The sequence below is a fragment of the Corvus cornix genome, chromosome 8, assembly GCF_000738735.6.
Source record: "Corvus cornix cornix isolate S_Up_H32 chromosome 8, ASM73873v5, whole genome shotgun sequence".
Classification (NCBI taxonomy): Eukaryota; Metazoa; Chordata; class Aves; order Passeriformes; family Corvidae; genus Corvus; species Corvus cornix.
Genome location: NC_046338.1, coordinates 3,507,019 through 3,530,009, shown reverse-complemented (window position 1 = coordinate 3,530,009; position 22,991 = coordinate 3,507,019). Strand labels below are relative to the sequence as shown.

Below are 22,991 nucleotides of genomic sequence, written 5' to 3'. Positions count from 1 at the left end.
ATTCATTGCCTGGCTCCCTGTCTGCACTCCGTGGCCTTCTTGGGCGCCGCCAAGCAGGTGCCTGTGGGCTGACTTGCAGTGGGTATTGCACAAGGAGCTGCAGGCTGGTGGAAAGGCTCCAGGGAGCCAGCTCCAGCCTACGGACTGGAGGTTTGACTCCCTTAGTCTAGACACTCTCACGGGGATTACGTCAGCAATAATTTGTCAGTCTCTATTTATTTTCCAGTGGCATGGTTCGTATTTACTGGTGTTAAGATTCTCCTCACACTCTCCCACAGTTTATCATACAAGAGGCACTTTGGTCAGAGCAGCTTCCTAGGCCACCATTTCCATGGGTTTTTGAATATTACTGATACTCATGCTTAGGAGAAGGAAATGTACCTAAACACCCACATCCCATTGAGGGGAAAGAACATTTTGTGTGTATTTTGATGCAGCTGGTTCCCCAAAAGCATCAGATATTTTAGTCAGAATTGTACATATTCAAATATGTTCATCAAGTTTGAGAATAAGGTCTGAGCACACATTGCTGTCACTTTAGGAAAAAAAGCCTTCAGTCTCAAAACCACTTATTTGTCACAATTCCAGTTTTCTACACAACAAACCTACCACTTTCAGGTACCATACATTTACACACAATCCATGGGGAATGTATCCATAGGCCAACTTTAAACATGGATGTTGGTGCCTAACATGAGAGGCCACTGTCTTGGGTTCTCTGGGTAGTTAATGAACAGATGCCTCTGAGCTGCCTTTTGCAGAAACTTTTCAAGTAAACTGCTGCTCTGACACACCCTCTGGAAGAGTTTTCCTCTTCCTATGGACTGGAGAAAAGGACTATATTAAAATACAATTTTAAAATAAAGCTGTGTGAACAACCACCTTTGAACTTCCTCCCTTCTTTTCACAACTGGGATAAAAGTTCAAGTGCTGACAACATTTTGCACCCCAGCTTCTGGACTCTTCTCCTTCCATGATGTTTTGTCAAGACTACGTAATTCAGAGAGGGTAATTGAAGATTGTGAATATTAAAGATCTGATATGAATTTTTCCAAGTCTACCAAATGTGAGCTTCCGTGAAAGTGTTTAGTGGAGAGCTTGGCTTATGCAACAGGACAATACAAATTTTGCAATACTTGTTCATGTTTTGGATTTCCCCCCAAAGTACTGAAAGGGCATTAAACCACAGTTTAATAAATAAAATAATAAAACAGTTTAACTCATTGGTTGTTGGGAAAAGGGGAAACCCATAGAAAAGTAAATCTTTAACTCAAAACAAAAATCAAGGAACTTTCTCAAACTCTGAGGATCGATGTTGTTTTATTATTAAACCACTGTGCTGTTGTTCCCATGGAAACAAAGAAACAAATATTTGAAGCTGTGTCACACCTTCCACCAAAACTCCAGTTAAGAATGTTTTGGAAAGTGTTTGTGTCAATGACAGCGCTCCTGTGCTCTGAATGACGGCTTTGTGCAGCCTGCCAGGCTCCTGCACAGACGACAAGGTGAACTCCCCACTTGGCCTCCTGAACATTCCTCATCTTTACAACTCTCTACAAGGAATTAATTGCACCAGGAGCTCTGTGCCCAGATAACTTTGAGGCTGCAGCAATGGCCCAGATGAAATGTGTGACAGCGGTGGCATTTGGCCGTTCACTGTTAGTTTGGGTGGGGTCCTTTAGTCCATAATTTTCTACAGATCAATCCTATTAACATGCCAGATGATTTCACCTTGAACCCAGCTGAATCTGTTCAGAAATGGAAAGAAAAAACCCATGAAATATAACTGAGATTTTGGCTTAAAATAATATTTACTTTAGTGAGATAATACGATCCATCTCCTCATTACCAGTGGGAAGAGATCTTTCCATGCTGCCAGATATCTTTTACCTGAGGCACCCCATCTGTTTGTGTTTGCAGGCTGGGGGCAGTGCAGGAAATCTGATCAAAGTTAGCAGGTGCTCTTTTTTTTTTAACTTTTTTTTTTTTAATTAAAGTGCTGCTCATCTTCTCTTTGCCCATTTCTTTCACCTCCAGATCAACCATCACATTTTAACTATTTTAACCAGAAAGTTCTCTTGTTACCCTGTTTTCCAAACAAAGAGTTTAATCCAAAGAAGGAGAAGTAAAATACATTGACTCTGGTATTCTGTGTTGGGTTTTTTTAGTGAATATAAGGTCAAAACTGTAATTAAATATCTCACCACTGGGAAAAGCATCATATTTCTCATTTCCAGCATGGAAAATAGCCGATGATGGCTCATTAAGGACAAGCCCATTTTGCAACCTTTCCCTTGCTGGAAGCACTAATCACCTTTTTCTTGTCTACCCACATACCCATTTTCACACAGTTCGTAGAAGTTTCATATCTTACAAATCTTCTGTGCTGTTAAATATCTTTGAAATCTTCTAGTTGGTTCAAAAGCTATTAAGGCTGGAAAGGGGGAAGGACATTTACATAATGCTTTTGCACATTAGGCTGAAATGTACTTTTCTGATGTGTGAGGAGACATCACAATGAATTCAACTCTATAAAACTGAGCTCCCCTTCTGAACCAGAAGGCCAGGTTGGATGGAGCTCTGAGCAATCTGGTTTAGTGGAAGGTGTCCCTGCCCATGGCAGGGGGTGGAATGAGATGATCTTTAGGGTCCCTTCCAACCCAAACCATTCTGTGATTCTATGAACTGGAGTTCCTTATGCTGCATTTACTTTGTGTACTACTGTGTGTACAAGGATGCTGGAACACTCTGAATGTGAAATAAAACAAGAAGTTGCCTAAAATTTTCTAAATTTTAATGGAATTTTTCTCATATTTCCCTCCCTAATGAACGTTGACATTATAATCCAAAACCTGCTCAAAGTTGGAAGGTTTAAATTGTAACCAGCTCTAAAAATCATCCTTTTCAAATTACAGGCCAGCTTAAAGACACCAGCATGGGAAAGCTTCCTTCACTGTGGGGTGAGTGAGCAGCTCAGATGCCTTTGATGGACCACACACTGCAATACCTTCAGTATTATCAAATAATAACTTGGAAACCCTGGGCCATGTGTTGTTTGAACTAAAGTCAGAGGCCACGTTTGGTTTGTGGTCCCTGGGATGTATCGTGACAGGTGGAATATACTGAATTGAGGGGCTGGGGAGTAGTGCTTTTATTTGTAAACCCTGCTTAAGATAATTACAGTGGTGTAGAGCAGAAGGAAGCCTTGTGCCTGGGCTAGTGGTTATGTGTGTATCATGGCCCAGCATGTCTCCTGTGTAAAGGAATATGTAATTCAAGAAGTGTCCCCAGGAAAGGGAGAAGCAGCTTTTGTTCTCAAACCCAGTGTTGTCATGATTGAGGCCACATGTTCCCTTACAGCCCCTAATCAGTGTGGGGCTGATTCCTATTTAGTTCCTTTCAACCACTGTTATTCAAGCTTTATGCTGTTGGAAATCTGCTCGTTCTCATCAACTTGTACTGCAGGGATTCTCTGTGCCAGGTCTGGAGATCCTGATATTCTTTCTAATGCTCTTTCACTGCCTTATTCAGGGGGATATTTTTCTACATAATGATTCACAGTAGCTGTGCCTCAGGCAGTGGCTTGAGGTAGGAGGTTATGCAGCAAAGCTACTTTAAAACAGTAATTTTGGTTTTTAAAAGATGCGTGAAAAGGGAGGAGGTCTTGGGCTGAGGATGGATGATACAATTTGAACATGTTGGAATACAATGGAAGAGAACCCATCATCTTTGAGAGACATTGTGAAAACTCCTATCGTCTGTACACTCAATGAATCAAGGTGGCCGTGCATTCATCTTTTATCATGATAGCTTATTTTTGTAATTTTGCTAGAAAATGCACTTATCACCATTCCTAGTTAGTCTTATCTTTAGTTTATCTGATATCCATAATATTTTCTTTGTTGTTAATGCATTGCTGTTTTATCAAATACTCATCTTTAAATTTAGAATAAATAGAATTTTAAAACTCAAGTCTAATGAAGGGAATTCTTACCCAGGCTGTAGGAAAGCTGAGTTTTCTCCAGAGGGCCTTGAACCTCTATCTCCAGCTTTCAGGAATGGTCTTAACTACAATGACACAGTCCACAACAGCTGCTCTTAAACCCGGCACGACCGTATTTCAGCCAACGCAGTTGTGTTTAAACCAGTCCACTAATGACCAAATTCACAGCTTCTAATTGCAGCCAGTACATGGTGTAAACACCATGCAGATGGCCTTGCTACCCTGTTAGCTTCAAATGGAAAAAAAAATAAAATAAAATTTACTGGTCACTTAAAGCTCTATATGTAAGGCTCAGCCTGACATCATTAAAGGGCATTTGTTGACTGGGGAGAGGCACGAGAGTTTCCCTTCTTGCACTTTTACTTTTTCATCTGTAAATGTGATCATTTTGAATTTAATGACGGCTGCAGAATTTGCAGAACTTAAACATGTAATTTTTAGAAAAAAACAGAGTTGCTATGCAGTAGTAAAAATTATTTTTCCTCCTCTAGTCCAAGTTACTCACTTAGCAACAGTCCTAAACTAGTTCTGCTGAGCCTGAATGGATGTTTCTGTGTAGCTGTTTGCCTGTAAAAACATGAAAAAATCTTTATTTTTCGTGAATGCCAGTAGTATCTTCATTTCTTGATTTTGTTGGATGCAAAATTTGTCCCAGCTAATACCTTTCCTTGATTAATCCACTTGAGTAATGAAGCACATGCCCAACTACAACAGCCTGAGCAATATGACTAATTAGGGTGTGATTCCTCTTGTATTTAAGATACTGTGAATATTTGGCTGGGCTGGTTCATGCTTTAATGTGTTTTTTTGTAAGGGTGGTCAACTGCATAATTTTTGGTTTGTATTTTTTACAAATTATCAGGACTTCGATAATTTGTAAATTTTAAAAAAAAATCTAAAAATTTTTGTATTTTTCTCTGTAAAAGAGGAAGGGAACACTTTCCAGGAGCAAGATAAGAATCAAGCTTTTTCTTCTGAAAGAAAGTGTTTTGAACCCTGTGACCAGTCTGCAGTGAGCTTTGGGAGACAACAGATTTCTTGGCTGAACATGTTCCCACCTATGGTACATCTTTTCCCACACACAGTCCAGGAGTCCTGCTCTCTCTCCCAAAGCAGATTTTGGAACAGAAGAAGCAAGCAGTGGCACCTAGGAGGAAAAGTGATGTTCAGAGGGAGCACTGGGGTCTCTGGCCACCTACAGAGGGGTCACAACTGCTGTGGGAGTGTGAGGAGGATGATGCAACATGAGCTGTAATTATTGGAGTGAAATATCTCCCCATCGAATGTAAAGAGCTTTGAGACCTTGAAAGTCTGGTTTAGTTCTTTGTTTAGGCAGCACCTCAAACACCAGAGCCTCTGACTCAGTGCTGCTGTGATATAAAAAGTGAAAAATGCTGTGAAAAATGCTACTGGGACAAAACATGAGATTCTCTGTGTTCCTGATGTTGCAAGACACAGGAATCTAAGAATGTGTTTGACAGTCTGTCATTGTAACCACCGAAACCTTAGAGGTCCAATTAAAACCTCATAAAGAGTAATTCGGTGATGTTTGCATATGTAAAATAAAATGCTTTCATAGCTCAGCTTTATGAGCATGTATGGACTCTAAGAATTCTGAAAACATTCATGTATTTTTATGAATGTCATGAACTCAAAATTATTTAGCTAATTTTGACACTTTTCTTTTTTTTTTCTCCACAGGCTTTCACCATTTCTTACAGCCCAAACCACAAATAAAGCATTAAAATTATTGATGTGAGCTAAACAGGAGGGCTATTGCCAAAAATAGCAATATTCACTCAGGCTCATTCTGTGTAGCTCTGGAAAAATTATTCCCATGCTACAGCAAAGATCACATTTTTTCCTTTCTTCACTAATAGCAAAAATATTACCTTTCAAGTGGTCTGTTATTCCTGCAGCTGGGGGATAAGCAGGTTGGATGAAATTTAAGGTAGCTTAATGAGCAAGGCTTGCCGACCCAGCCTCCTGCTAATACAGTGAATGATTTATGATGCTTTTCTCTCCTGGTGCCTTCCCACCCCCTATTTTTCCCTTCAGGATGACAGCAAAATGAGGCAAACGGGCAAATGAAACCTTGTATTTGACCTAACTGAGCTGCAGGAGCTGTGCTCTTTTTTCTTTCCACTTTAATGGAGAGCATGGGAGCAGTTTTGGGGCATGGTTGGGCTCCCAGGGAGGATGTTCAGAAGGGGTGTTCACAGTCCTGCCTTGCTCTGACCAAAGAGACACTTTAACACCAGAAAAAACATGGGCACTCTGGAGTTTGAACAGAATACAGGTGTGTACGTGCACAGGTCTGTGTAGTGTGTCCACATCCTCGGACAGATTTGGCAGTGATGGAGAGATGCTTTATCCTCAGATAAGAATCCCACGTGTGGTGCTCCCTTAAAGCCACGATCCTCAGTCTGGGCAACCTCCTCCCCCATATCAGCAGCAGCTGCTGGTTGGTCTCTAAATGACCTCCACAGACCTTCAAGGCTCCAGAAGGGAAGGAGCTGTTTTATGGGGTTCAAACTGCAGCCCTGGGAGCTGGAGCACTTTGTGCCAGTCAGTACCAGTGGCAGGGGGAGCCCACCAGTGCTGTGGCAGCAGCAGGCAGGAGACTTTGGGAGGCAGGTGGAATTTACAGAGAAATATAAGCAATCCAGTAAAGTGCTTAGAAAGAAGGTGAGGCATGTAAAGGAAAATTGTCTAAAAAGAAACTGATAATCCTGAGGTTTGTTATGGTTTTGAAGGGAATGAGAAGCAAAGAGTTGTCCTTTGCAGTAAGTGCCCTTTAATAGGTACAATTCTAATTACTAAGAAAATGCACTTTTATACTTCCTTCAGTCAGTGAGAGTTTGGCTTTGTGCTAAGCAGTGCTGTTTTCTTCTGAGATTAACCAGAGCACAGAAACATGGATTTGTTAGCTGGTGCTCCAGGGGATTTAGAAAACAATTTGGGGAGCACGTTTTGGAGCTGGGTTCTCTTTACCACCAACACACAGGTTTGTGAGAGCCTCACTGCCTGTAGTAATATGAGTATAACCATTTCTTCTCTTCCCCAGATGACTTTAAAGGCTACATTTGTTTGTGTGAGATTATAGTTTTTGAGATCTTAGAACAGTATCAGTGCAACGATCATTGCCAGTTTTAAAATCCATCCTGGAATCCATGATTCAGAAATGAAATGATTGTGAGCAAAAATGAGAAAGAAACCTGATATCCCTGTAAAATAAAGCTCAACCACAAAGAGCTCATCAGAGCTGGGATAGCAGAGAAAATGGAGCAGTGCTGGTGGTGTTTCAGCAGTGACCCTGGAGTCCATCCTGCCTGACTGAAAGCCAGGCTTTTGTGTCTGAAATCAGAAACCCTGTGTTGTACTCCAGCCGTGGACAAACACACGATGATTAAGGATTTAGTAAGCATCTGTGGAGTGAGACTGAGATCGTTGCTGCCCTCGCTGTGTGTGAAAGGTTTTCCCTTGGAGAACAGCAGCAGCAGGAGACAGGGAGGGCAGGGAAAGTGCGGGGGCTCTCAGGGCTGCACGGCGAGAAGCAGCAGAAATGATGCAGATGTAGAGCTGGGGAGAGAAAAGCTTGTTAAGCTGAGAGAGCAGGGGCAGTAAAGGTAGGACCCACAGAAAAAGTAGGATCCTGGGAGAGATGTGTACATCTAAGTCCCCTTGCTAAATAATGAGGAAAGAAGCGCATGCACATCATTGCTGTAGGAGTTTCTCTCTCATTAGATCAAAAGGATAACATCTCTGCAATCTGTTGCTTCTGTAGAAAATGCAGCGTCCAAGAGGAGGAGGGGACACATGTGGGCAGCAAGAAAGCTCTTGGAAAACAACTTAGGAGGCAGCAGGAAAGAAACAGCTCACGGGTGGGGTCAGAGCAGTCCCAGAGCTGTCGGAGGAATGAGCAGGCAGATGAGTGGGTGAGGACAGACACCCCACTGAATGTTGATTGTGGCACAGTCTCCATCTGTCCTGCCTTGGTGCACCCACTCCTAGTGCTAGGAATAAGCTGTCATACCATGGAATCAGATTGCTATTTGTTGTGGTAAAACTGCTGCTGAGAACCTTTGTCTCCTGGTGAGAGATAAAGAAACAATAATAACTGGTGTTTACAGGCCCAAGTTGTGTATCCCACTTTGCAGAAGTGCTCCTTTTTTCTCCAGACTGCTTTGCCTGTGCCATCACAACCTGGAGACTCTGTGCACTACATCCATGGGTGACTTAAGCTTCACTGCATCCATGGGTGACTTACCTTTCACTACATCCATGGGTGACTTGCCTTTCTTAAGCTCCAGTAATTCATGGCTGTGAGTCCAAGGCACTTCGATACCAAACAACCTCCACATTAAATAACCACCACGAGAATTGATGCTAATACAAAGCTACATCCAAGAATTCAATAACTTTCACTGTTGGCAACCCAATAAAGTTTCAGGGCAAGAACTGAAATTTCTGCCTTACTATCAGAGTAAGGAAAGAACAGAAAAGTCAGACCAACTTCCAGACCTCAGGTCGCTGTTGGATTAGTTCTTTCTGGACTTGTGTAGTTCTCTCTTGACTCCTCTTATGATGGCCTTGAGACTGAGGTGGCTCTAAAGCTCCAGATGTCTGAATTTTGTGCTGCTGCTGGAATCCTGTTTCAAAGAACAATCCTCTTTAAAAACCTCAGGAGTGGCTGTGCAAAGGCACAATGAAATGTCAGAAGTAAAGAAACTTATTTTTATTTCCGCACTGAATTTCTTTTGGAAGTATCAGCCATCACTCTTGGAATGGAATGACTTACAGCTCTTCATGAGGGTGTCACCATGTCCTGAACCTTATTTTAATGTGGGCCACATTGGAACCAGGAGAGGTCACCAGCAAAGGTGGGCTGTGGTACCTTCCTGAGGTAACAGTATGTGACCCTGGGGATTTCTTTTTTCCCGTTTAAAGTGAGAAAAAAAGAAATCCAGAGGAAAAAAAATGTAGCTAAATTTTTATGCATACTTTCTTTTTTAAGGGAACACCTGTCTGGAGTAATCCTTCATTGTTTGCATTCATGAGAAGCAGGAAAGCAGCTCTATTTGCTCTGACTTCATTAGTGGCAGCCCAGTTTCTCAAACGAGCACAAAGTTTCTTTTTTTTGCCAGCTCCAAACAGATAAAATTGCTACTTGGTCAATTCCACAGAACCTTTAAGGCTTTCAATCACAGCAGTAAATGCTACTGTGCCCCAGCTCTTGCTTTTACTAAATTGTATTATAAGCACCTTAATTATAGTCTGTGCTGTCTGGTGGGCCACGGAAAAGGTTGTCTTCCAAAAAACACATGACAATAGGGGTGGAGCGATCCTGGGCTTTTTTTGTCTGTTGGGAAAGAAAGGGCTTTGCAGAGAAGATTAATAGTAAACAATGTTAATCTAAATATATCTCAAGACACAGAATATCACATTCCTTCGGGCTCGCCTTCTCAGGGGGTACTGGCATTAAGCGTGTTACTGTGGGGATCGCTGCACAAAGCCAGGCTCCTCCTCTCCCGAGCAGAGCTCAAGCGAGGTCTGCTTTAGTTGTCATTCCACTGCTCAGCTGCAGCAGTACAATGAGGTCCCTCACTTGTGCTGCTTTTAGCGGGCAAGTTCAGGGCTCCCAGGTTGAGATCTAGTTCAAGGGCAGAGGAGGGAACAGAAACACTCGCAGGGACTTCACGGTGGTTTGAGCAAATTCTCCACGCTGCTGCCAAAGAGAAGCACCAGACCTGGGCCTTGCTGATGGATTAGTGCCCCTCTATAGCCCGTGTCTGCCTCTTTACTTATTTAATTATTTTTATAGGTCAGATCAAATGTAAGTTGGAGGCAGCTTTTAAAGTCTGCTGCGCTCAGTAGAGCAGAGCATCTGGCCGGGCGATCGCGTTGCTGCCTCCCCTGTTAATGGCACGGCTCTGGGCCTTGGGGCAGGCAGGCTATCCTTATCACCTTGGCAGGCTGCCAGCCCCAAAGAATAATCCATTAACGTCTGCCCCGCTGGCATTCTTGCCAAATACGAGGGATATCTTTTAAATAAACATTGGCAGTTCCCAGTCGGAGGAAAGAGAAAGGGAGTAGAGGAAAAACAATCCTTGACATTTCAGTGACTTTGCAGGGCAAGCTGACACCTGGTACCACCCTTATCTGCGGGTGTTTGTGCAGAGCTGCAAAACAGCTTCTTCTCTTGGCCCTTTTGCTTTCTTTAAATAGAACTGGGAAGACTGATAATGGTAGGAGTAACTTTCTTGGATAGGTATTCTTTGCCTTGTCTTTTTCCAGGCCAGGGAGACCCTGTGTTAACATCTGGGCTCCTGTTTTCCTCCAAGGTACAGCAGAGTAGTGTGGCAGCTTTCCTGCCTCAGACTCTGCCAACAATATTTTTTTCCCACAGTTTTCCTCCCTAGGGGATTAGATACAATGTGGATTTACTTTCAGGGGGGCACTTTCCCACCTGACTTCGTATCTCTTCATCCATCAAACCCAACAGCCACATGGATCTGCCAGGAATCAGAGCAACTGGGGCTCTGATTCTCAGCATTCCTTGGGAAGGGCTTTTTCTATTTGTTTCAGCCATTTCACGTTTTTTTGTCTGTGTAGCCAAACTCTCAATGACAGCTGGAGGTTTATTTTTCCAGCTGTTATATTTTCCTTCATAGCAATAAAATTACTTGTTTGGATATTTCACTGTATCAATAAATGAGCTGTCGAGGTTTTATTTTTGCAGTCCAGTTAAGATCTGGAGTAGGATTCATTTGTCCGGAATGTGATTGGGAGACAGTAAAATATTTGGTGTTGAAAGAATAATATCGGGACAAACCTGGAGTTTGCTACCCAAGTGTGAAACTGGGTTTCATTTCTGCTGGTTTTGCCTTGGTTCATTGATTGCACTGATGCTACCTCAGTGTTCATCAGAGGTAAATGAGGGCATAAACTCTTTTATTTCACCTTTCTAGCAAGTTAATTAAAAGATTGGACAGTAGTTTGAAGGATTTTAAATATTGATTGTAAGGCTATTTTGGTACTAAAGTCTCTGCTTCTAAAGACTTGGGACTTTACAACTACTGCCTTGCCAAAATTTTCCTCAAAATTTGTATTTGTATTATATTGTATATTTATATTGAATTTGCAGCATTGTATTTTGCTTGCCCATTTTCATCTGAGTGTTGAAGCTATTCCTATCTTTCCTGTGGTTTCAAAATCAACACCATCCCCACCCATGATTAAACTTACGAGATTAGCACTATTAGTGAATTTTCTGCTGCAGCTAAAAGTTTCCTCCAATGCTTTTACTTGTGTGTGGGATGGGGCAGAGGAAGCACCCTGCCTGCTGCAGGGCCTGGGGACAGGCTGACAAAGTGCAGAAAGCATTTTTTGACCAGATCCTCATTTTAGGACATTAAGCTTTTATGTCTCCACACTTCCCTTTTTGAAGCATGGTGACATTTGAATATGTCAATGTGTTTTCAATGAAGATAACTTAATCACCAGTACTGGGAGCTTGTATATCTCCTAATTGAATTGGAACCAATCTGAATGTCCCTAAACCAATCTTTGCTGTATTTTTAGTTCAATCTGTTGCTCCACCCCTGGCCAGCCTGTATATGGTAAACCTTCTGCTATTTCCTGCTCGGTTATTTAATGCTGGAGCCAAGCTACTTTCAGTTCTTGAAGCAGAACCAAGCAAGTCAAATGTGGTTAGTGTGGAGTTAACTGGAAACATTCCCAAAAGATAGCAGACTTTTTCCCAAACACATACTGATCCACCTGGAAAAGAAATATCATTTGCAAATCATAACCTCTTCACTCTGGGTAGCTCCTGTCTGGACACTTACAGACCTTGTTGATAGTCTGTACTTAAAAAGGATTATGAACAAGACACTGTAGGCTTTCACAAGCACATTGTAATTGAAAATGCGGTGGAAGTCATTCAAATATTGCAACTGGTGTGTAAAAAGGGGCAAGAGAAGAAGTGTACCATACTGAGGGACTGCTTAAAATAGGCAAATGCATATTAAGTAATTCTAGGTCCCTGCACTGGATTAAGGTGACACAACTATTGCTCTACTTTCATTGTTTTGTTAGTCTGTACCAACAGGGAGTGGTTTTTTTTTGCTGGCCAGGGAGATCCCTAAATCCACGTGTGCTCCAGCAGGGAGGAAGGAGTTGCTGTGTGGGCTAATAAAACCCTTCAGTGGGCATGTTTAGCAGGGAGGAGCACTTCGTAGTCGCATCCATCTGAGTTCAAATCTGGAGCTATTAATTGAATTTAGATGAATCTGAGAGTCATCTCCTCCAGGGGAAACAGCATGGTTGCCCCTCTGAAGTGTGAGGGTGAAGGGTAAATAAATACAGAATTGCTGCATTCAGTAGAGGCTATTGATTAGTGCCAGGTGAGGCCTGTGTCCTACTTTCCCAAAAGAAATCCTAACAAGTTCCTTGTACAATACTCTGGTGAGTTCCTGCACAACTGTCACCAGCACCTGCTTCCCTAGATGATAAAACTTGCAGGGCAGAGAGGATAAAGAAATGTCTGGATCTCTCCTCCAGTAACTTTTCAACCTGTTCTTCCAATTAAGGGTAGAGGTCTTGAAAATAAAGTCCCAGGTGTTTAGTGAAAATAAAAAGTTGAATACAGTGCAGAGGCCCAAGCTGTCTCCCTTTCTTGTGCTTCCCCCTCTCCCCCCTCTATTGGAGTAGAGAAAAAACACTTACTAGACACTGGGGAATCCATGTAGGAATTAGTCTAAAGGAAAAAAATCGGTAGCAAATCCAGCTTCAGTAGCTTTTCTGTTCACAGGGTTAATTGTTTAAATAAAGGAATGCAGTAATAGAGACATTCTGCTTCAGGCTTCTCTCTTTCAGAAACCCTGTAAGTATTTTCTAACCCAGATTTCAAGAACAACACTGTCTAGCTGTGCTGGAACAAGTGCTATTTTTAAGTTTCCTGTGGTTTGAGGAATTGTCAGATTTCTCTGTCTGACAGATCAAGGGATCCAGAAAGCCAGTTCTGAGTTTCTGGTCTGAAGGTTGAAGGAATACAAAAATGAACAGACAGTGATTTTCTGCATTGTAGCAGATGAAAGAAAAGATGAAAGATCTCAGCCATGCTCATGTCAATCCAGAGCAGCTCCAGCAACTGTGGACTTTAGTTCAATAAATATTATTTAACCTAGTTCAGGAAAATCCCTCCACTACAACAAAACAAGTTTTTCTACTCTTAGGGGTCACAACTGTATCTACGGAAGCAGCCCACGCTGATAAACTGTTCCACAACTGATACTGAGCAAGTGTTCAAAGAGCAAAACTGCACCAGCTGAGCTGGGGCTGTCTGGCAGGCCAGGCCAGGTGAAGTGATCTCATCTGCCCTCCCTGTGCCATCGAGTTCCAGCCAGTTGTGCACAAGAGATGCCTTTTTTTGCTGCAAGCAGAGCCAGTTCACATGCAGAGATCTGTATATCCCAGTAAACGTCCCACTGCCCATGGGAAGGTGCTGTCTGTCTTCCAGCTGCATCCACGATGCTTTGTGGGTTTTTAGGCAGTAGTTGAAGCTCTCCTGACTCTCACTGGAGTGGCTGTTCCTGTGTCTGTGTGTTCCCAGGCCTGGTATAATGTGTGTTAAGACCACACAATAAAAGTAAATCTATTTTTTGTTATTATAACACCATAGGTGCTGTTTATGGGTTGGACTTGCTCCCTGTGTCTCCTGTTTCACAACCAGCAGTGCCCAGGAACATCTCTCTTCTGTGTCTGTCCTGCCCATGCCCCACAAATATCAATAGTTATGATTAAATGTAAAAAGACACAGTGCCAGTAGCTGTGTAGGGGAAGAAGAGGAGAGAGAAGAGGTAAGCGTTTGTTTTTATGCAGACTGAAACATTCCAGTAGCAGAAATGATGGCACTTACAGGAATGTTACAATCTCCTGAATGATACAATTCCCTCACTGCCTGGAAACTTAACACTTAGGCAGAGGTGTATTTGACCTTTGAGTAATTGTATAGCATCCCAAATGGGTATGACTTTTGTTTGATAAACATCACATTTCATGCTTTACAATGCACTGATCCCAGAAACAGACTTAAAAAATCTGATCTGGGAATGGTACACAAATGAGCAGTTGCGTGGCTTATAAATTGTGGTGTGGCTTTACAATGCAAAATGACACATCTGGCATCTAGCTAAGAAAGCTTTTTCACTTTTTCTTTTTCCTACCCCAAAGTGCTTTCTCCAGGGAAAAAAAAATATAAGTCAAATTGCCTGAAATAACACACTTCCAGTATTAGCAGTAAAGGCTATCGGTGCCCCGTGCAAGTGGAGAGAATATCCCATATACAATCAGCACATTATGTTGTTGTCCAAAGCAAAACTGGAAAATTTTAAAAACAACCACTGTATAATGTCAGATTATCATGGTGTCTGGTTTTGGGAGCCTCGCTCTCTTCTTTGAGGGTTATATTATGCCAACATATTAAAGAGAAAACTAAATGGAAACCAAAAAAGATATCATTTTCCTTTCCTCCTCCCCCCCCCCCCCTTCTTTTCCTGTTGGGAGTGTTTCTGTTTGTCTGCATAAAACTTACCCATTCCAGTCCCTAACTACTATTTAAGGTTGCCTGCCAGCCTGGCAAGTTGTTATGCAGGTTGCACTTAAATAGCTCACGTTTGACTGCAGAGCACCTGTTAGTTGACTTGGAGACAGTAAAATTCAGGGCAAAGGCTTCCCAAACACAAAGGGTTGCTTGTGGAAAAAGACCTTGTTGATCTTGGATGGAGTTATAACCAGCACTTGATGCCTTTAGTGGGGCATTGTATGGTGCACTAAGTCTGTACACGTGTTTCTGTGTGTGAAAAAACAACACTTGAGCTAAACAGAGAGCGTGGAGCTAACGGGCTTTCTTCAGGTGTGTTTTATGGAGCACTATTGAAAGGACTTTTTGTGTAGGGCCCTTGGAAACTGTTTTCAAAGCCCTGCTCAGAAGTGCCGAGGCCTGTGGGCCACCTTCCCGCTCAGGGCGTGCATCGTGTGGCTCACGTCTTCCCAGTGCAGACTTGGGTCCATCAGATCGGGTGTTCCTGACCCTGAGAGAGCCTTTTGCATTGATGGGAAGTGGAGGAGCTTGAAATAAAAGTTTTACAGCAAAGTGTTCCCTCTTTCTGCCAGTCATTGCTCATTCAGCTGTTACCGCGCACGGCACCCTTAGCTCTGCTCCATGCCTGCCGCTGGCCGCGCTCTCCAGAGGCATTGCTCCTGCTCTTAGAGTCAGCTCTGCGTCCTGACTCATTCACTGCTGTGTTTGTGGCTTGTTTTGTGGGGTAAAGCCACTGGGATAACCTTGGCAAGATCAAAACAGAGTACTTTGAAGTGACACACGGGCGCAGTATTAATTTTCTAACACATTTTGGAATAATGTTGACATTCATTTGTTCTTTACAGGAGTGTGCTTGTTTGGAAAGATAGACAAGCAAAACTTTTTATGACAACACAGTTCATCTATGAAATAACTTGTTCATTTTTGGAAATTTTGTTTTAAAAAGCTACCCTACAGTGCCAAAATCCATGAAGCTGTTCCCCAGAATGCATCCATCTAACCCAGAGCTCATGAGAGTCTTTGAACATCTTTTTGTTTTTGCTGATTGGTTTTAGTTATTGGTACAATATAAAGAGCATTGCCCAAAATGTTTATGGTGAACCAAGCCATGCCACTGTGTTTTTGGCAAACAAGCATATAATGAATGCTTGCAGGTTCTTTCAATGACCTGTGTGTCCTTCCCCAGCAGCTCTCAGGAGAGGCTGTTTGTGCAAAGGGAGATTTCATAGGATCACACAATATCCTGAGTTGGAAGGGACCCACAAGTATCATCAAAGTCCAACTCCTGGCCCTAATTTGCCTAATTTGCCACATCCTTCTCCATCCACAGTGCCTCAAGGAGCCATGTAGGAGCTGGTAGTTATTTCTTATTATTTGAGCTGCTTCATACCTCTCTTTTAACATTTCAACCACTGTGCAAGGCAGCACCTCTGCAAGCTTGCCGAATTTGGGATTTCCCACCTCACCACAGACACAGACAGTGCCTTTTACCCCACTCCAAATGCCAGAACGAACATGATCCACATGTTTGAACATCAGGCATCGAGGTTCAGTGTGAGGGAAAGCCAAGCACTGCACTGATCACAGGCAACAAGCTAATCTTCTGCTGCAGTTTTTGTTTAAACCTGATGACTTGTGCAGGCCAGATGCTGAAACATTTGGTTTGGAGCTGGGCAAGCACAACTGACAGACTGGATGCTTGCCCATAATGGAGGCAGAGGAAGGAGGAGCCTCTGGTATCATTTAAGTACTTGACTGGTCTTTTCAGCAGGTGTTTTTCCAGTTCACAGCAGGCCACTGACAGCAAAAAGCGCAGCAGCAGCAGCAGCAGCGGTGAAACTATTACAATGGGAGGGAGATAAAGTGAAGGATTTGTCGGAGGGGCAGTGCCAGGAAACGGCTGAGACATCACATGACAGAGGATGTGCCCTCTGCAGCTCAGGGACTATTTACTTACAGGCGAGACTTCACCAGACTCCACCAAGGGCAGTTCTGGCGAGTTATTTGAATTACCTGACCCACTTGCAGTAGGAAGTCATTATAGAGATAGTAAATACCTACCCCACCCTTGGTAGGCAGACAGACTCTTTGCCAAAATGGTCTAGCTCAGCTTCTCAGAATATAAAATATTGTACCTTTCTAGTTGAAACTGGCATTGCAAAGACATCAGAAACTGCTGCTGTTCCAGTAAACTGCTCCATTTCTTGGCATTCGACCATTGTGGAGAGAACTTCCAGGATTTATGTCTTACCACCACCTGGAGCACAAATAATACGTGAAGAGTATGTTGGAAATTTTTGTTAAGGTGCAAATCTCTTGCTTCTCACATTGATGGGAAAAGCTCCCAGGCCTTCTGGCAGTCAGGGAAGTTGCCTGTGATGGAGGAATCCGAGAGGAGCTTTACACAAGCATTCATTTGAAGTGTTAAATAGACTCCAACACAGTTTTTCCTACACTTTTTTGTTTTACTTCCTTGTAGTGAAAGCTGCAACTAACTTCACACACATAACACAGAATCATGGAGTTGTTAAGGTTGGAAAAGACCTCTGAGATCATCAAATCCAACTGTCAACCCAGCACCACCACCCCGTTCACCACTAAACCACGTCCTCAAGTGCCATATCCACACTTTTTTTGAATACTTAACATGTTTGGTGATTAATTATTGTTACTTGATGGATGGATTTTAAGATTTCAAGGAGAAGCTTGAAACATTATCTACAAGTTATCATTTTTTAAAAAAAATCATGTTACTATTATAGTAAATTGTAACTGTAAATTCTCTCCCCCTGGAATAGATGAGATTTCACCAAGATCTGTGGCCTGCACGATGCTGACCTTTAGCATAACCCTACAAATTATCACCAAAATAAGATTCTAATCTTGCTTAGACCAGAATATAGTTGGAGAAAGTCCATGAAAAGACAAAAGATTTATACTAATGCAGCAAAGAGCAGGTCTGGGCCAAAATAGGTATTAATGTAAGAGGACTTGCTTCAAATTAGAATGATGATGGCCTTTGCTTGGACTGTAGGAATAGGTGGTGACAGGAAAGGAAGAAGAAAAGAACTGAAAAGAAAAAAAAAAAAAGTGAAAATTTTAATTCCTTCAAAGGTCTCTGGTCAGAATTTAGGGGGTAATTCTCCATTTGAGAAACCCAGGAGATGAACTTTCACATCCTCTGCAAAGCTGGTGAAGTCTGCTGGTGAAGTTGATTTGATCTACCTGTACCCACTGGGCTCAGGTTGCGCTGTGACTTCTCAGAACACCATGTGCTCATGGGCTGGCTTGGGCTGGCTTAGGAGAGGTCACAGCCAAGTTAAAAGGGATTTATTCTCCTGTTCTCCAGGGGGATTTGTCATCTTTGTACAGTGTTAAGGACAATGCGTCATACTGGGCTCACCAGGGGGGTTAATGCACTAAGGCAAACATCTGTAAGGGACACAGGCACCCAGCTCTGAGGCTGGGATTCAGAAGCCTTAATTAGGGGTCTCCTGCACAGTGATTTGGGAAAATTCAGTGCTTACTAATAGGATTCACATGTACCTGGGCTCTGAGTGCAGGGATTGAGGTAGCAAGGTGGAGAAGTACTGAAGAAGAGGATGTGTGTCTGTGCTTTGGTTGGTACCTCAGGTCCTTTCTGGGATCTGACACTGAATGCTGAAGTTTTATGTGTTTACAGTTGCACTGAGTTTCCTTAGGGAAATAAATCAAACCAAATTTTTTTTTGTTTGACACTGCTATTAAAGTAGAAAGCTGAACACAAAACTGCTGGGGAGGCCCAGAGCTAAACTGGAGCCACACTTCCCTTGTTTCTATTCTAGTTTTGAACACCCTTCATCAACTAATCACTGCCTGGCACAGTATTAAATTTAATCACTGAACTCCAAAACATTGTAATGTGTCTACCTACTCCATGGTTCCATTTGGATGGAAATTTTCTATCTCGTTTAAAGACTATTAAAGCCCTGCCTTTCTTGCTCAGAACAAAAGGCAATTGTTGGATTTGTTTTTTGTTATGTTCGTATTCAACAAAAGATGATTATTCTGTCTGCTCAGTGCTGAGATCCCTGTGAACATGTAGACCTCCTCTCTACTTGCTTTTCTTTCTCCTGGCTGACTACAAAATAGAACCATTTCCTTCTCACAGAAGTGTACGGTTGAAATGCTCAAAAGCAGATGTCATTTATCAAAACTTTCAAGGTTTTCCTAGCATAGGTATTAATTAAAAAGTTGATGCAAGGCATAATTGAAAAAAGAAGCAGCGTTGCAAGGCACAGCAGGAGCAGCAATGAGATTAATACACATTTATGATTCAGAATTCATCTTTCATGAAACAAAAACTGTTGTTTCAGTCAAAACCTTTTGACCTTTTAAGAGCGACGTGGCAAACTCACAACATGGAGTTGTTTGTTTGGTCCCTGTTATTGCCATCACACTGTAACCTAGGGAGAAGAGCTGTTTTGATCCTCCTGTGGGCAGGAGAGCAGGATTCTTGCTTTTGGAGAGCTCACAGCCCATTCACAGTGGGTTGACTTTTAAAAGATCCATTTATTGTATGACGCAAGGTGCAAATTATGACTCACTCTGCATAGGTTAAGTTTGTGAAAAATCAACCTATATTCATCTCCTGAGCACCTACACAGCTGCTTAATCCATTTATTATCTCTGGGGTCCCATTAACCCTTTGAAAGGAGAAAAAATTATCTGCAACACAGCCCAGCCAAACTGATGTTCTTATCTAGGGAACTGAAGTTTTTCTCTTATCAGATGTAGTGAGGGGCAGATTTTCTTTTCCCTGGCCAGGATTAGATCACAGAGTGGCCCAGCAGTGTGAGTTTGAGCGTTTCCTCCTGTTCCAACAGCCCTCACAAAAAATCCATCGATTGCTGGTGTTTGCTGATACGTGACACTGTTTTCCAGGCCTCACCCAGATGAACCAGATGCTCTTCAGTGTCTGAGTCCTCTAATGATCTCACAGTGATACTGTAAGTAACTGTTGTTTATGATAAACAGCTTTTTAAGCAGAAGTGTGGTGCTAGTCCAGCATGTTTTATTAGCTAAAACTTCTTGTATTTCCCACTTGTATCACAACCTTTTTTCCTCATAGATTTGAGGGTTTGGGAGCAGTTTTGCCGTGTTTGCAGGGCCTTTCAAAGAAGAGAACCACCTCTTCACCCTCTCCACCCATCTCCTCCCCCGTCTTCCCTCCTTTCAAAGGGAGAACACCAGGAAGTTTGGAGATTCAGATGTGGTTCCTAAACCACTGTCAGTGAGGAAGGTCTCCTGTGCTGCTGGAAATGGTGTGCAGCCACTGGTTCCTGTATTTCAACTCTCCTTCCTCTCAGGAAACCCGGAGTCCAAGGGAAGGAAAACCCCCAATGACCCTTGTACAGGTCATTGCAGAAAGTGGTGGTTGCTTAAAAAGGGTGTTACCTTGTGTGCGTTGGCTTCATTCCTCCACCTATCCCTCTTCTGCACGTTTTACAAATAGTGGCAGCTGTTACAGGACTGGCATTATGGGATGGACACTGAGAAATGAAGTGTCTCTTTCTTTGACCCCTTGTTTTTAGTCCTAACTCAGCACAATTTTCCTTTCCTGGTAATAGGTCCAGGCTAGAGGAGGGACTGTACCTCCTCTTGTTACTGTGGGTGATTAAATACTGCAAAAAGCTTTTCTCCAATGTTGAATCAAATGCTGGAATTAATTTACTTCCTCTCTGTTCATAAATACTCTGTGTCAGCCTTCTTCAAGCCACAGTTTGCTAACCTACTCCCAGAGATTCCTGCAGAGAGGAAGTGGCAAAATTGCATGTAAGATTATTTACAGAAAACTAATGTGAAAAATGAACATTGGCCAGATACCTGTCTGTGTCTTTACTCAGGGAACACGTATTACCCTCTGACTTTCATGGTCAATCACAACTAAACATAAAATGTGAGTTTCACAGCCCATGTAGGAGATTGGAATTGAATATAAAGATATATATGCTGTTGTTTTTAAGCCCATAATAAAACTTACTGAATACTCATGAATAATAGATGCATTTAAAGGAAATTACAATCCGCTCCTGTTTAATCCTTGAAAGAAAAAAACCCAACAAATTAGCTTATAAATTCTCTAATGGTTTATTCTTTAGGGCAGAACAATGGAGGCTTGGTACGAAACTCACTGGAATCAATAAAAAGACCCTCATTTTATGCCCCAAATTTGTAACCTACACAGAAGTCTGTTATGGCAGCTGCCACCTTTACTAACACACCAGGGTTCAGCCCAGGTTCCTCCAGGGCTACGGCGGTAATGGCTCTAAAGTCTGGCTGAAACAGCCTGATATTCCCTGTGGATCAGGCACAGAGCTGGACCTGTAACGTGCACTCACCTGTGCCTTACGTCAGTAAGTCTGCTATGTGCTGTTCCACTTGTGGCTCTTGTAAATTAAACTGAGAAAGAAGCGGCTTTTTCGGCCCGTGCCGCTGCCGAAACGCGATCCAAGGCTCAGGTAGGTTCCAGCTGTGATCTCGCTCCTTGCTTATGAACATACATTTATGTTCTCAGGACGTTAGAGCTCCTTCTACATGAGCAAAAATTGTAAAAACAAAATGAACAACGTTCTCTGTGTACAGTGGAGTTATTTAAAGAGCCTGAGGGTTTGAACATAAGCAGACACTGTGTTCACATACAATACAAGCAGGACTTCTGGGTTTTGGCATTTAAAATGACAATTAAAAATACAGCAGGCATGTTTCAGCAACTTTATGGGTTGCCATAAACGTCCAGAAAAGGATTCCAACAAAAGTAAAGATTCACTGTAAGGATTGTTTTCTTTTTTTGTGTTCTGCCTCAGTTTTCAGTGTGATGTGTTGTAACACACCACTAAACTAAAGGGCAGAAGGTGTCTCCTGCATTGGAAGCTGTTGTACATCAAAAAGTGCTTCTTTGGGAGAGTCAAAGCTTACAGACTGTTTGGCTCTGTTCAGGTAATTGTTTTAGCTTCCTGCTCAGGAGTTTTCTAAAAAACCTTGAAGAGAAAAAGCCCCAGAGAAGTCTGGGAGGTGAAAAACACTTTTCTTCCTCAGCAAGGAAACAAACACAATAGACTCAAAATCTCTCCCTGGCACAATTCTGGGTACCACACCACTACCTGAATTTTCTTAGAAATATTTACCACAGGAATGACACCTCTGCACAGTCAGGCAGCTCTTCCCACTGTAGGCTCCTGACAGCTTGCTGAGGACTGGGAGCTGTACTCTGTATCCTGTCCCTTTCAGGAACACAGTGTTTACAAGTATGGAAGGCACCTCTTGTTGTGTTTTAGGCATTAAGGTGAGAAGAAGAACCTGAATCTCAAGTTAAGCATTTAATTACAAGGCCTTTCTTCCTCAGTAATTTTTTGCCTGCCATTTGTAAACCTTTGGCAAAAAGAATTCCCCGGCTTCTTTGGCTTGTGAACCTGAATGTCTCATTAATCAACACCTAAATCTCCAAAATGCTTTGAGATGTTGTTGTGACACTGAGTGGCATTTCCCCTAGGATGGTCATCTCTTTCCAAGCCTTAAAATGGGAGATAAAGTGCAGTTTGTTTTTAATAGTTCTGAAATCCACCTTTTCTCTTTAGGACACTTTAGCAATGGGTTTCATTCTGTGCATGTATTGAAACCTCACAACCATCCCCTGACCACCTAAAGATGTTCTCCCAAAATAAATCCCCTGCAGCTTCCCTGGGTTTCTCTCAGTCCCCTCCTCACCATGGGAGTTGTGTAGCTCCTCTTTACTGAACTCCAGCACTGAGATTGTTTTCCAGAAGTCAGGGCTAAGCGAGAAGTAGGTTCCTGCCCTGAGTTAAGCAACACTCCATGTTAGTGATCCAGTGTCTCAATCAAGGCAGGAAGAAGTAAGGAAACTGCTTTATCCTCCTGAGTGCACAAACCAATCCCCGGGGACTGGGAATGGGACATCTGTCAGAAAAGAGGAGATAGAGGGTATCTTAGGGCTGCATTTGTTTCCTGTGGCTGTGCCTTTGGTTTGTTTTATCTCTTTCCTCTCCCCCTTACCACAATTCAAGACTGTGTATGAGCTCTTTTCTCCCCTTTACCTTTAATTTATTTCCTTTAATGAGGCAATAATTTTGCAGTCTGAGGGATTCAGAGCCAATCCCATTCTCTGTTTCTACCTTGCTGTCTCTTTTCCTGACCCTGCCACAGCTGCAATGCCACACTGTGAACAAAAAACTCCAAGGTCCTTTTTGTTTGTTCGAGTTTTGCTTTGCATTCCTTCCCTTTCCCTTGTATTGCTGCTCAGTGTAGCCCTAGCAGCTCTTTTTCCTCATGTGGAGCATCAGGCACATCCCCCAGGCCTCCTTGGAAATCTTTCCCTCCCTGGGA

At 42.6% G+C, this 22,991-nt stretch overlaps 1 protein-coding gene across 9 annotated transcripts in view; it reads left to right on the top strand.

Moving 5' to 3' along the window:
• The window catches only part of FGGY (FGGY carbohydrate kinase domain containing), a 282,954-nt gene that overhangs the window by 57,581 nt on the left and 202,382 nt on the right, over window positions 1-22,991 (top strand). For 6 of the 9 annotated variants that reach the window (XM_039555991.1, XM_039555990.1, XM_039555989.1 and 3 more), the window contains exon 4: window positions 19,533-19,597. The exons of the other annotated variants lie outside the window; for them this stretch is intronic. The gene's annotated coding sequence lies outside the window, so the exon portion shown is untranslated. The remainder of the gene's footprint in view (window positions 1-19,532; window positions 19,598-22,991) is intronic. 9 annotated transcript variants of the gene reach the window in all.